This window comes from Amia ocellicauda, chromosome 17 (genome assembly GCF_036373705.1).
Source record: "Amia ocellicauda isolate fAmiCal2 chromosome 17, fAmiCal2.hap1, whole genome shotgun sequence".
Lineage (NCBI taxonomy): Eukaryota > Metazoa > Chordata > Actinopteri > Amiiformes > Amiidae > Amia > Amia ocellicauda.
This window is the reverse complement of record NC_089866.1, coordinates 4,920,528-4,936,316: the sequence shown is the minus strand read 5'-3', so window position 1 is coordinate 4,936,316 and position 15,789 is coordinate 4,920,528. Positions and strand designations below refer to the sequence as shown.

General features: G+C 43.4%; 1 protein-coding gene across 1 annotated transcript in view; it reads right to left on the bottom strand.

The window, feature by feature from the left end:
- Positions 1-14,530, bottom strand: part of ankfn1b (ankyrin repeat and fibronectin type III domain containing 1b) — a 163,727-nt gene extending 149,197 nt beyond the window's left edge. Inside the window, exon 1 of the mRNA XM_066689307.1 lies at positions 14,322-14,530. The gene's annotated coding sequence lies outside the window, so the exon portion shown is untranslated. The remainder of the gene's footprint in view (positions 1-14,321) is intronic.
- Positions 14,531-15,789: the final 1,259 nt, after the last annotated feature.

Below are 15,789 nucleotides of genomic sequence, written 5' to 3'. Positions count from 1 at the left end.
CCATTCCACAGCCAGGCAGCAGCTCCACAGAGCCAACTGCACATTCCTCCAGATTTTCTTTTTTGTTTGTTTTCTGGTTTAATAAATGTAAAATCCTTAAAAATCAACCGCACCCTTCCACACCGTCCTCACTGGGACACGTGGAGAGATGAAAGCACTGCAGGGAGCTTGTGCAGTACTGAAAAAGACCTGGATCAATCGAGACAGAGACACACGTTTCCTGTATTTCACTAGACATTTGTTCCTTTTACATTTTTAACTTAATATCCCAGCGGTTTCCTCCTTTCCATTTAAAATCGAATTTCATTGGGCATTAAATAGATCTGATCAATAGCCATTCTTTCTGCTTATATCCATCCCATTAGCCGATTTAAGATGGGTTTATATCAGTCTGCACAGCCCACATCCCTCAATAACTGGTCTGTGAGAAATTAGAAAAATGCTTTCCAGGTTACCATTGAAGAGTCCCTTGTGGTATTTGTCTTACAGTTAATTCAGTTTCTCCTAAAATTATTTTCCACTGTTCCCTCACAAAAAAATAAATCCCAAGTGAAGTAGAAGGCAGTATACTGGGGAAGCAAACTGGTGTTGCTCAAGTCACTGAACCCTACTGGCAAAACCCTGCACAATGCAAACCCAATGCAGCCCAAATAGTTGCATTAAAGAACCATTTAGCTCAACACACAAATGCTAATATGCAGATAGTTATTACAAATATAAGTAATAAACTGCAACTAATAACCTGTTTATTCATTAATCTGGAGCCGATAGATCCCATACCTGTAAAACTGCTTTTTAGACCTCAGGAGGATTGGAGACGGGTATGAATTAAATGAAAAAAACAGCGGATGCTATAAACTACTACTATTTTAATGCAGCTATTCAAATCATGTCCTGCTTCCTTATTCTGGTTTATAGCTCAGCATCCTCGGCCGTTTTATTGGATGGTGGTTTACTCGCATGTCTGTAGGCGGCTTGTAACTGTCTGGAATGAGATGTAGCCTCCATGAAATGCAATAAAAGCAAAAAATATTATAAAATGAAGTCACGGCAGAAGGGGTCATGTGATTGAGGTCTTGTAAGGTTGTGGAGCAGATTAACCAAAGTCCTGATCTACACCACAGAAGCTGCACGTTAAAAGCAAAACATGAAATTTGGAGGCAGAGGAGGCATCACTAGGTAATACTGACCATGTTGTGCAGTTTGCCATGAAACCACTAGAGGGAGGTGCTTCCATAGTACTTTGTTATAATGGCTAAAGGCAGCCCTTAAAGCGAATTATGCTCAGAAATTATTCGAGTCTCGGAGTATTAATATAACTCCTTAAGACACGATTTTGGTTGATTACCAAGACATGATTCTCAGCATGAATAGTAGAACAGAGATTGAACCAAAAAAACAGCTCAAAACTGTGACGGATGAGTGCCAGGGATTACATTTGAACTTGACACCTTCCTGCGAATGGAGAGTCTACTCTAGAGCATCATTTCCAGTTCCAGAAAAAAAGACTTCCACAGACTCCCAATTCCTCCAAACATCCGGCTGTTCACTCAAGCCACCGTTCATCACAGCGCGCTCAGAAAGCCGTTTAAGTCTCTGGACTATCAGACAGTAAACCTGGTCGGGACACAGCAATCATTCTTCCTCTGCAGAGTTATCAACTGGTCCGTTTTACCTCCCCTACATTCCCATCACGGCTCCTCTGTCCAAATTGTTTATGGGTATTCGAACACCCCGCGGGCAAAGGCATGAATTTCAAATTACCTCGGAAGGAGTGTAAATCAGTTTTTCAATTTATTTGCCCGTAAATCTGCTTCATTTTTATTGTCCTATAAGCCCCTCAGAAGTTTCCCAGCCTCCCTTGCCACAGCTGCAGGTGGCTCAGGTTATACCCTGCAACTGGCAGTTAGAGAACAAATTGCCGGTCTTAAAGGGTTAATGTGAATGGTCTTTTTCCCCAGTCATTGAAATCCTTCCCTGTAGTTTGATTCAATTCTCTGCTGTTCTCGCTGCTTCCCGTTGTGATACCGAATCGTAACCTCCATTTACCTTGATGCAGTAAAGCTATCAGATGGGATTGTGCTTGACCTTGCTAATCTTGCAAGCCTGGACAGGCCCAGTGTACAGTAAAAGGAGCAAGTCTGCACGCTTATGCCTCCACACAGTATCTAAACTGCCACTGATTAAACTGTTTATTTCATTTTATCATCCTCTTAGGTTACAATCTACAGCTGTGCACGAAGGTTTGGGTCCATTCTTGGCCCTAATCCACTGCGATCATGAACCTCACAAGTGATAGTTGGTGCATTCAGGTGAGTTTAGGATGTTGAAGTCTGACTCAGGTTGGGGCGAGTGTCAAAAGGCAAAACGAAACGCTTTACGTGCAAGTAAAATGTAGTAAGATGAAAAACGCCTATTGCTCCCACCTTGCACAGGTTTGAAGTCTTGGGGGCTGCAGACGGCAGCACAAAGATAAAGATACACTCATGGGATAAGAGAGGCTACATCACATCTTGAAATAACAAAAGGTTTTACGGGTAACCATGAGAATCACAAACACACACAGCCGTCCAAAGTCTCTCTGCAGTGCGATCAAAAGATAATCATAATACGGGTGACATCCATTTAATCCGCAGACATGTCAAATGAAACCTGTGCATAGCAGAAGTGCGCCACATTCACAATCACGAGTCACTATTAATCTACCAGTAACACAAGCCACTCGGTCACGAAGACGGGGCCCGACGCCATCGCAGAACAGCGCACCACAACCAGGAAGGATCAGGATTTGCCGGCCCAGAATATGATTAGATCATTAAACTGCTACAGCTGCTAAACACACGAAGTCTGTGAACACACAGCTGTGAGACGGCATGTGCAGGAATGTCACGCCTACCTGGATGTGCTGTCCTCCTTATTCCCCATTCTCCTATTCGGGAGACACCGACGCTTACATCACTCATTCGTTCAGACCAGTCTCCCGGCGGCGGGGAAACCGAGGAACGAACGAGCGCAACCCCGCCCCCCCCCGTCCAGCATGCATTTCAGAAACCAATGTGAGAATAATGATAAACTCTGACATAAAGTGCAGCTCAAACCAAACAGAGAAGACACTGTATCCAAAGGATGGAATCTTCAGAAAACGTTCTCTCCTCCGTCTTCCAGAACTCAACGGGAATAAAATCTAATGCAGTCGGACACTAGACTGCCTTTGGTCCCTCTCGCTCACAGGGAGACCATCTGTCCTGCAGAAGAGAGGTCCAGTTGTCTCACACACAGCAGGCTCCTTCTGAAGTTTATTATCCAATTAAGCGAGTTAAACACTATCATTAAAAGTGCATCTACAGCTGGCTGGGACCAAGGGGCTTTACAAGGAAAGGTCAACGTGAGGCCGAGTGCACAGCAGCCCTGCCCAGGGGACGTCCCCCCGCTGATGAACCCTGTGACCCCCGCGGTCACAGGCTCTCTCAAGACCGCAGAGCAACAACTCCACACAGTGCAGGGATACATGTGATCGTTCACACAATGGCAGATTCACAGACATCCAAAGAATACCTTACTGCATTGATATCTGATCTAAACGAAGTAAATCTTTGACTTATTCACAGGTAGCCCACTGACACTTAGAAGCTTAATATGTTGCAATGCGTTTCACAATCATTATAATTTCCCTGGACATCCCTGGCTTGGAAAGTAATCCAATTTGGATATACGGGAATCTTTTCTCCCCCAGTTTCCCTGAATTATTGCCGACTGTTGGATTTGTGCAGAATTAAATTGGAAGAGGCCTATTTTAAAATCCTTTCAGTCCTCTTGACCTTAATTTAGCCTTTGCTTCAAGAAGACCGATACAGAATTCCACTGATCCGTCTCTTTCGAACCCTCTTGAGTTCACACCGGTACCGGTACGGTCACAAGTCTCTAAATCTTGGATGCTGAACCACATCTGCCGGCATTAAATTCTGCAAAGCCAGGTGGTCACAAACGGCTGAATGGCCCAGGGTCTTCAAGTGGAAGTCAGAGCTATGTTTAGTCCCGCACAAGATGAAGCAGAATCTCTCACCATCTCGTGGCCCAGAGCCTGACTCTCACCAGTGCCATTGTGTATTACCTTTCATGAAAAAAAATAACAACAAACAAACGCTGAATAAGAGAACGGACACAGAGGCATCAGCTGCAGACGCACATGGATGATCACAAAGGCAAAGCCATGCCCAGTGGTGTAGTTCCAGACTTAGAAAGAGCAAATTCTCTGTTCACGTGTGCGGGACTGATACAGCGGGTGTTGGCGCACTTCCAGGGCACTTTTAACTGGAGATTGAAGATACAGGGAGGTGAGGAGTCCATTCTGAAGATGCACCAAACAAGTTAAAGGCTTGAACCCAAACCTTTAATAAACCAGGCAAGAACCAGCTCGGTCAGGGCTGGACTGGGCGTCAGATTGCTTATCCTACCGGGAAGCGACAGCAACAGTATAGAAGCCAGTCGTGTGATTGGCAACGCTGCACTGTTGTTCAGTCAGAAGCCTAAAATCTGCTTTAATGTGGTGTTCGGTGTTGAGCATGACAGACGCATACACAACGTATACAATGACATATTATTAAGGAGAAAAAAAAAAGCCTGCATCAGCTATAATGAGTGGGTTTCCCCTGTGTTTTCCAGTTATTACATTTCTTATTTTGCTACAGCCGCACAATAGAGACCGTGGCCTTTAACACAGCCTGTTCCTCATCTACGCAAAAGGCGAAAACTGCACTTTTGTCTTTACACAAGTTTTTAACACAACATCCAAATAAAACAGACAGTAAATCTACAGAGCATGGGAAAAAACTACTTTTCTGCAAGTTTTAGTTAGTCTAAAATATTATCCAATTAAAACACCAAATTGTGTGTGTGTGTATATATATATATATATATATATACACACACACACACACACACACACACACACACTCACACGCACTTTGCGCACAATGGCTCAACTCCTCTATAGTTCCCAAGAAACTGTTTGTTGTATCTAATCTTCTCGCTTTGTTTAAATAAGCAGAACATTCTGTTTAGTGGGGGTGGCAGGGAGTTCTGGTAAAGGGCTCGTTTATTTAGGAGTATAAAATAATCAAAAAAACAAACAAGGCATCTGAAATGTATATATACATCTGCTGCTGAAGAAAATATATTCACGGATATTGTTTCTTCTTTGGCAATGAACAGTCGTTTTTGTTGTTTTGTTCCCCCACTATTTTTAAAACTCTGCGTTTGAAGTTGAGGACGAACAGAAAACAATCCCCTCCGAACTGGCGCGGCGCCACCCGACACAGACCCGCCTTGTGCGGCTGTGCGGTCTCAGGGGTCAGAGCTCAGCTACTTGTCCTGAGAGTGGGTGTATAAAGAAAAGAAAAAGAAAAGAAACAAAAAAAATCCCTTGCGTACACGTTCAGCACATTTACAGATGAGATTATAATAGTTTCTTTACACATTTACCTTTGCAATATGCAAGAGTGACTATAGGAATCCCCTCTAGTTGAATTACTGTCCCCGTAATCTAATAAGTAATCAGTTATCAGTTTGGGAACATTCAAAGATAAACTGGATAGGATCCTTGGATCACGTAGTTATTAATGGACACCAAACGAGCACAATGGATTAAATGGCCTCCTCTCGATTGGACACTTATGTTCTTATGATACCTGCAGTCAATAGTCAATGTATAAAAAGGAGGTGTTTCTTACCAAATATATTCAGCACTAAAACCTTACTAAACTATTTTTGTGGCCCATGTCCTGCGGAAAGAATGAAGGGAAATAATCGGAAGCTCACAGACTCTGAAACACAATCCAAACGGAGCAGAACGAGGTGTGTGACGCGGGATTACTGGCAGAGCTGCTCAGCTTCGGGGCTGACATCATGCAAATCAAGAAAAGGAAAAAAAAAGCCCATTATTTTCTCCGACTCATGAAGAGGATGCTCGCCTGTACCCCTCTCTCCCCCCTCCTCGACACTTCCTCTCTGGTCAGAAGACATTCCTGTTGGCTCTTCAGGCTCTTTCCTGCTCCCATTGTGGAGGCTCTCAGGACCAGATGTGCAAGGGCAAAAAAAGAAAGAGAGCGAGCAGGGGGGAGGGGCATGGGGTCTAACCCGACGCATCCCCTTCCTGACTCACAGAGCGGCCGGCAGCAGCCCTCAGCTGTCACACTCTCCCATGCGCTCACCACGCCGGGTTAACCCCCACAGCCCCGGCCCCCGGCCCCGAGACCACCGAGCTGGGGCCGTACGGAGGCTGTGGTCACGGCAAACGGGGAAAGCTCAGAAATACCTCTACAAGTGTCCCCTGCGGACAACATGCACAGCTTTTCCACATTAACAAATACATACAAGCATACACAGACAGGAAACCATCCCCACCGCTTCTCTGCGGCACTCAAGTATAAACACCATCTTTTGCCCACAAATGCTCACGTGTTGAAAGTCAGGTTTTGTTATCTTGCAAGAGCCGTTCTAGAAGTGTTCGAGGCTATTTATAGCTCTATTCCAGGCAACTACCTCTTCAGACCTCATGAGAGTTTTAAACAGAATTTTGAGGTTGTTGTTGTTGTTGTTGTTGTTGTTGTTGTGGTTGGTGGTGGGATAACAGCACCCTTGATATTTAGCTTTCCACACCGAACACACTCTCATTGGGATGATTTCAAGTTCAACAGAGTCACAGAGGAAGAATTCTGACCACCAGCCCCCAGGAAGCAGAGCTGGAATGACGCCAACGACATCGGAGGTCCCGCTAACATGGAGACAACAACAACACGGCCTGTGGCTTGTCATCGGTCATCAGAAAATTACATTCTGAAATATGTACTAATATACACTCACCTAAAGGATTATTAGGAACACCATACTAATACTGTGTTTGACCCCCTTTCGCCTTCAGAACTGCCTTAATTCTACGTGGCATTGATTCAACAAGGTGCTGAAAGCATTCTTTAGAAATGTTGGCCCCTATTGATAGGATAGCATCTTGCAGTTGATGGAGATTTGTGGGATGCACATCCAGGGCACGAAGCTCCCGTTCCACCACATCCCAAAGATGCTCTATTGGGTTGAGATCTGGTGACTGTGGGGGCCAGTTTAGTACAGTGAACTCATTGTCATGTTCAAGAAACCAATTTGAAATGATTCGACCTTTGTGACATGGTGCATTATCCTGCTGGAAGTAGCCATCAGAGGATGGGTACATGGTGGTCATAAAGGGATGGACATGGTCAGAAACAATGCTCAGGTAACGTTACGGTTGTAACGAGTGTTTATTTCAGTCAAAGTTGCTGTTCTATCAGCTTGAATCAGTCGGCCCATTCTCCTCTGACCTCTAGCATCAACAAGGCATTTTCGCCCACAGGACTGCCGCATACTGGATGTTTTTCCCTTTTCACACCATTCTTTGTAAACCCTAGAAATGGTTGTGCGTGAAAATCCCAGTAACTGAGCAGATTGTGAAATACTCAGACCGGCCCGTCTGGCACCAACAACCATGCCACGCTCAAAATTGCTTAAATCACCTTTCTTTCCCATTCAGACATTCAGTTTGGAGTTCAGGAGATTGTCTTGACCAGGACCACACCCCTAAATGCATTGAAGCAACTGCCATGTGATTGGTTGGTTAGATAATTGCATTAATGAGAAATTGAACAGGTGTTCCTAATAATCCTTTAGGTGAGTGTATAATGCACTAGTTAGAGCTCATGTGGATACTGTGGACAGTTCTGGGCTCCACACTTCAAGAAAGATATCGCTGCTCTAGAGGCAGTTCAGAGGAGAGCAACCAGACTTATTCCAGGTCTGAAGGGAACGTCCTACTGAGAGACTGAGGACCTGAACCTTTTCACCCTGGAACAGAGGAGACTACGTGGGGACTTGATTCAAGTCTTCAAAATCATGAAGGGCATCGACCACATCAAACCAGAGGAGCTTTTCCAGATCAGCAGGGACACACGCACCCGGGGACACAAATGGAAATTGGGCTTCAAGGCATTCGAGACAGAAAACAGGAGACACTTCTTCACACAGAGAGGCGTCACAATCTGAACAAACTCCCCAGCGATGTGGCTGAAGAGACAATTTGGGAACATTCAAAAACAGACTGGATAGGATCCTTAATCACTGAGTTATTAATGGACACCAAACGAGCACGATGGGGTGAATGGGCTCCTCTCCATTGGACACTTTCTTATGTTCTTATATACAACCCTCTGTCTACTTAAGAGGGCTGATTTAAATACAACGACTACCAGAAGCAGTAATCATAATCAAAATAATAATGATGGTGACTGCAAGTGTTACGTGTGGGAATCACAGGTGATATCAATGTCCTTCACATGCATTTCAAATCGGTTAATCCTCTTTAATTCATGATCAATTGTTTTAGATTTTATAATTATTATTCCAAGGCTTCCAAATATAGCGTGGGGTCAATCAGCACCTCTCATAAACCTTCTCAGAAAAGACCGGACAAAAATAAAAGCACAATCAAGCAAACTAGTCACGCAATCTAGCTCCCCCTGTCGGTTTGGTTGCAGTGGAGGCAGCCATTAGGCCTTGGATTGATTTCTTAATTAATTTTCTACTCTGGGAGTTTTTGTTCCTCTCTCCTCTGTGCCCTAACGGGTTGTTAATGTACTGAACTTCATGGGTACATTGACTCGAACTGGGTGCAACACTGATTCTGTTCAGGGCTCTGGTGTGTTTCCTTTGTGAACGGTGTGAAGAGAAATAAAGATTTATGGATTGATCGGTTGATTGATTCTCATCCCTCGGGTTTTGCATTTCACTAGCTGCACACACTGAAACCGATATTCCTGCCTGCCGACTACATGTGTACATAAATACTGTAGCAATTCAGGCTAATTACTAAACACTGAACCGTGGTCTATTAACATTCAGTCTAGAGACATTCGTTTTGCTACAATAACACTAAAATGGCGATGTCTTGACTTTATTTTGCATGGCTTCTGGCCGAGCACACCTCTTCAATTTGACTTCACTGCCAAGTACAGTCCCCCAGGTCAGGGCCAGCAGATTCCCTAGATCCCTATCTAGTATTGCAGATTTAGTTCTCAGCTCCAGTTTGGCTTTCGTTGGACATGAGCTCGGTGGAATCAGAATAGTGCTCTGTAGAATTAACTCACGTCATTAATCCACATGTTGGTACATTTTCAGCGAGTAGCAGGTCCCTCATTAAATCAAGCCTTTCTTTCCTCCAAATGACTCTCAGATGTCTTTAAAAAGCAAGGCAAACGAATCGCAATGAATTTATTTTGGCACAAAGAACTGGATGAGCACAGGAATTTTGATTGACTAACCTTTTAGGACACCGAGCAGTGTAATATCTCACGACAGCGCAGTTAACATTAAAAACCAACAAGAATTCTCTTCTTTATAAACATAAAGCAAAAACGGTCAATACATTGTTTGTTCCCAGGGCGTTATAAACCACAACCAGCAATTATTAAGCCAACAGTTGGGTCATGTAGCCTGAACATTCACTCTTTCAGAGACACACACAGAAGGCGAACCAAAAATTTGCATTCGTCCCAAACAAAAGCTTTAATTCATCCACAGGGATAGCAGAGGAAGAGAAGGATCCGCTTTCTGGCTCAGGCCTTCGCAGCCTGCCAACTCCCCGTCTCGAACACTGGCCAATACTGGCTCCTCCTCACACGTTTACTCTTAGTATCTTCGGCCGGGGGAGCAGTTAATCTCTAACACATTTCAGATCCTGTTGTGCGAGTTTGTAGCAATCGGTGGCCACATTGTTCACAGTCAGCGATATTACTGTGCTTTACTGTAGCTGCCCGTTCCAGGACAACCAGACTGTGACTCCAGATGGGACAGGGGAAATTTAATAGGGATGTGTGTGTGTGTGTGGGAAGGGGGGGGATTACAATTGCTACACAAAGCTTCACCAATGTACTTCAGAACATCAACTGTGTACGGCGAAATTGCCCTCTCACCACACTTCCTCAACGCCAACCGAAACTGAAAAGCGGCTGGCGCACTCGGCTAGACCGGTCAGTAACCACAGCAAACAGCCGTCTTCACCGAGCGATAGCGCTGCCTGACGCAGAGCCCCCAGAATAGGACAGGAAGCGGGCTTGAAAGGACATGAAAGAGAATGCAGACGATCTAAAGGAGCCCTTTAATGACCTTTCCTGAGCTAAAGATGCTGGCCTTCAGAGATCAGACCAGCGCGGCTCAGCGACTGCTCTGCGGTGGGGTTTCCCGATGGGCCTTTAGGTTTCATTTCCATTTAAAAACACTGAGCAATCCCCATCCGAAACCAAGTTCTAATGAAAAACCATATATAACATTAAGCACACTCCCCTAATTAGGCGAACAGACTTTGATGTGCCATACGGCTGCATTAGCAAGACGAACACAGAGCATATGGAGCAGAGGACACCATCCGTCATGTGACCTATACAGACTACACAGATCAAAACCCTGCCTTTAATATGACTGACGTTCATCTACATCAACTGCATTCATTACTTCATTCACACAAATACACAAACACACACACACACACAGTAACCTCCAAATGTATTGGCACTCTTGATAAAGATAAAATAAACACTGGTAGCGAGATATTTTATGCTCACCAATATGAGAAAACTATATTCTTTTATACAAATACAATTGCTTACAGAAAACATTTATTTATAACAAGTATTTGTTTTTCCTCAAAAAGACAGGCGTCAAATTTGCACCCCTAAACATTCTTATAAATAAAAATCAAACCATATTAAATCTGCTTTAACATTCTACCTTTTTTTAAGTACATTTCAGCCTTAAAGAACTGTATTGTGAGCTTCCGTGGCTTCCGGTTTCACTGGGATTTAAAAATGACGCAACACACTTGTTAAATCCCTTTGTCACCCATCGACATTGGGAAAGGCAAAGGACTCACAATTGAAAAGAGACAAATGGCTGTTGACCAGTCAGGATGTGGCACGTACCACTATTAGGGCAATAACTACCCTGCTAACACACACTGCCACAACATTACTGAAACGCATTGAAACGTAATATTAACAATATTACGTTGCTACAATGTTGTGGCAACATTGTGTTAACAGGGTAAGATGTTCAAAAGCAGTGGGAAAGTGGTAAACCTGCCTGGTAGAGGATGTGTGTGTATCTTTCCCCTGTGTACAGCTAGAAAAATGGTTTGGGTGGTACAATATATTCCACATGTTGGAAAGTTCAATACAGCTCATTGTGTTTAGTTTTGTACATCCTTTTTCACTCATCTTTATCAAGGGTGCCAATACTTTTGGAGGGGACTGTATATACACATACATCTGCATCCATCATGTTGGATAGCCCATTTCCACACATGTTGAGACTATTTATAGGAACACATTTTATAATAATTCTAATTGTTACTTGATCAGATAATTATAAAAACCTAGCAGGCCTATTTTATTATATTTCTTTACCATTATCTTTGATTGGAAATGAGAGGGAGAAAAAAAAAACATGCTCTCCTTCACACATCTTCTACAAAAAGCAATCCGAATATATTTAGGACACTTCAATTGAATGCAGAATTAAACCCCATAATTACCATCATTTACCATTTACAGTAGTCATTCCCGGAAAGATGATTCAGGCTAATCAGGTAGCACAGTGCTAGTCGGTGTATAAATTAGCACTGATGCACTCCTGATAAAATAATTGAAATCCTTTCATCCCTACTAATTAATCACACCGGTTAGGATCACATCCGCATCAAGGTCAGTCAGCGATTCCAAGCTTCTATTTCTTCTAATGAGTCGAGGTAGCAGTCAAATTCTATTTTAATTAACAGGAAAACTAGCAATTTGAAAGCTTATGAAATATCTTTGGAAGTAATCCGGGCTGTGCATCTTGGGAATCAGTGCAAAAACAACACACACAACAAACACAAATACTAAATACTAGTACAGAAACACAAACCCTAAGTCCAGACAAAATTGTGCGATTCACTGCGTCGACTTCATTGACGTACAATAGTTGCCAGGGAGAAAACAGGAGAACAGAAATTCCTCTTTTCCGCTGCGCTTCTCGTGGGAACACGGAACAAAACGACCCTTTAAGAAAACAATTATTTGAGAAACGGACGAATGAACTGCTTTAACCGAGTAGTAGCAAAAAAACACTAAATACGGGTAAAATAGCTTGACCTCCTTTGTAACTCTACACTGTAGTTTTAATCCATATAGGTATAAATTAAGCTAGGCTCTAATTGATTACACAGTTAGACCCTCCAGGCAACAACAACAGAAATTAAACAAAAGTGCAGTTGTTAGCAGGATTATCCTTGTGGTTTTACAGGCGTTGTCACTACTGACAGATCAAAGCAGGACAAAGTCTTGTTCAGCAGAGAAAACAGTGACTCAGAACAGCCTGACAAGTAGCAGTGTAAATCAGAGCATGGGATGCCACCATCTTGGTTAGAGTTAGTGGCTCAGATAAAGGTCTTCGATATGGATTGGAGTTCGAATTTACAAAGGTCTTGTTTGTTTCATCCTTATTGGACGCTAATTAGAAACATTATTTCACAAAACAATTCTCCAGTGGCTCATGAGTGTAGATTGAAGGAAAGAAACGTCTATATTCGGAGAACTGCAAGGTAGGGTCAGGTTCACAAAGTTTGTCATACTAGTCCAGCTCAGCACTGCTGCAGGCATCTGACACTGGAGAAGAGAAAATAATGAATCTGTCAACTCTTTGAATCGCTGACGGATCTAGTACGGCAATACCCAGTTCCGTTTTGAAAACACCGTTTAGTTAAGAGGCTAGAGAGGAGCAGCTGGAGATTGTTTTTGCCAGTTAGTCGCACACCGTGTATTCACAGTGGCCTTGGGACGCTCCCTTAATCAGAGGTTGTCATTCATCTGTACTTAAGGCTGCTCTTTTCCGAGTCAACCGAGCGCCTACACCCCTACACTGACAAAATCAGAGTGAAAGCTATGTGATCAACCCTGTGTGAATATATAGGTCACATTCAAATTGGGAGACTATATCTGTGTCACGCTGGCTGTGGTCAGCACTTTATATGAGCAACCAGATGAACACTCAGGGATATGAGCTCCTAAGTCCGAGGCATTCGGTTTCCAGCACTAACTTTTAAAACACATACAGGGCGAGAATGTTTGCTCAGAGCATTATTATGCTTGGCCGGTCACTATTGTGCTTGGCGGCTGGGTCTCGAGGCCGTCTCCGAGGACCCCCTGAGAGTTTGGGAAATGCTGGATTACAGTGCACAAGCAGCTTGCCTGGCCACACACACAACCAAGGGCTGATCAGTCCTGTACAGCACTCCTGATTTCACCAAAATGCATGCACTGCCTTTGCATACCACTTTGTAACCTGTAACCTTTGTATACATCTTGTTTGATGGTCAGTCTACACAAGCGATCATTGCAATGGGACGATGTTATAATATTCCAGTTTGTATAAGGCAATAGAAAGGCTTACTCTATACATGCGGATTGGAAGTGCTCAGGGATGGGAATATTCATCAGGACACAGATCTAGAGTTTACAAACCACACTAGACGTTCAATACACACATAAATACATAAAAGACATGTGCAGTTATTAAATGGTGACATAAGCAATGACACCATTCACAAGAACTACTTCATAATACTCAACATAAGCCGAGCATCTAAGGTTGTGTCCTTGCAGCGCAGATGTCCGCAGTTCTGCGCGGCTCCACCAATGGGATCGGTGGGATGCTGCAGGTCTGCGCAAAACTGCGGAAATCTACGCGAACCCGACCATAACATGGCAGTGTACCGTGCATAACAGGGCAGCCGACAGAGATAAAAACAAACCCCGGCGACATTGATGCGCAACTACAAAGGCAGCTGCTTATTATCACTGTAGCACAACTACAGCTGCATCACAACAGCCTGGCTGCGCAGCTCAGTTATTACACATATAGATACAGTTGCCATCCGTCCGCCGGGTACACACGTTTGCATTGTTCTCCAGAGAAACGTTGGGATGTATTGTTTACGGCTTCTAGGTGTCCGTTTGTTGTCTAATGTATGACATTAGAGCCAACAAACACTTCAATTCACGATAACAGAAACTTGTACAGTTGTGAAGCTCGCAAGTCACCGAAATACAACTACAATCCCAGTCCCTTTGCTGGGCAGCTCAAATCCCACCAAGTGCCTTGAAGTGTAACATCTTTCCCTGCATAGAAACGTAAACTAGTTCCCACCAAAAAAGAAAACGGAAAAAAAAGAGAGACAGGACAGATTTATTGTCCCTCTTTCTTACCTCAGCGAGCACAAAGGGACTGTCCCAGCAGCCCGGAGACGGTGTGTGCAGGAATGCGCTCGCAGCTGGAGACATGCGTGCGCCCTCGCAGTCACAGCGCTGCCGGCTCAGACACTCACTGCCAGGGCAAACTGCCTGCAAACTGCCCGCAAACTGCGCGCAAACTGCGGATCCGAGCCGCCTTCATTTGAGACCTGCCAGGATAACTGCCCGCCCCGTCTGTCCCATTCATTACTCCGCAGCGCCGCCTCGTTTATAGCGCCCCGCCCCGCAGACCGGCCGCCTCCACGCTTCAGCGTCAGATTAGTGGCATCGCAGTTCAACTCTTGATGTTTGCAATTGTGTCGCATGTTTGATGTCAGAACTAGAATTTGCTCATATCAGAAACGATATAAAACAATGCATACTAATGGGAATTGCTGATATCAAAAATTGCCGTAAACCGGTGCGTTTAAGTATTACCCGTGAATCTGCCCTCTTTTGCACCTTAGTCATGTTGTAAACTTGTATGTTGATCAGCCTTTACATATGTTCTCAATGCACATGATGCAAAATAAACAGTAAACCGTGCATCAGGGCGAGACAATAAAGATTAATGATATAGTAACACGAAAGTGTACGACTGACACTTCTGCATTTTCCTCTCCAGAATTATTCATGTCATATTAAAAGGTGCTGACATGTTGGAGCAGACAGGTAACGCTGACATGCTAAATCATCATGAAGACCCTTCAGGTAACTGACAGTCAGCTATCGGTTCAGACACATTTGGGATAGTTCACTGTACAGTTATTTAAGACAGGGACATTTAAATCAAGCATCCCTCTATGATTTATACACCATGTCTGAATGGAAAGAAGCATCACTAACTAAAGAGCATCAGTGAGGTAATGGCGTTTGTAACATGGTGTATGAGTGTTAATTTAAAAGAAGGCCAGCATCTTCAGTTTCTAAGCATTTATTTTAATTCTCAAAAGAAATCATACATATCTATAGTGATGAGTGGCTAGCCAGCACTATATTATTTGTATTGATGTCTTATTGTATTCTAGGTTAATTATTATTATTATTATTATTATTATTATTATTATTATTATTATTACTTGATTTCTTAGCAGACACCCTTATCCAGGGTAACTGAACTTTTGTACAGTATATGACATTATTTTTACGTTTTACCCATTTATACAGCTGGGCATTTACTGGAGCAATCTAGGTACAGTACCTTGCTCAAGGGTACATCAGCAGTGCCCCCACCTGGGATTGAACCCACGGCCCTCCACACTCAGTGTTAGTTTGCAATAGAAGTAGTAGTACTGTATAATTTAGGTTATACTGCACACAGTATAGTATGTATTCCAGTAGTATACATCAGCAATAGTAAGTAAAATTAATATATAGTATAATACCAGGAATGTTAATCTTCATGACAGTATGTAAATTAGTATAAGATTATTATTATTATTAT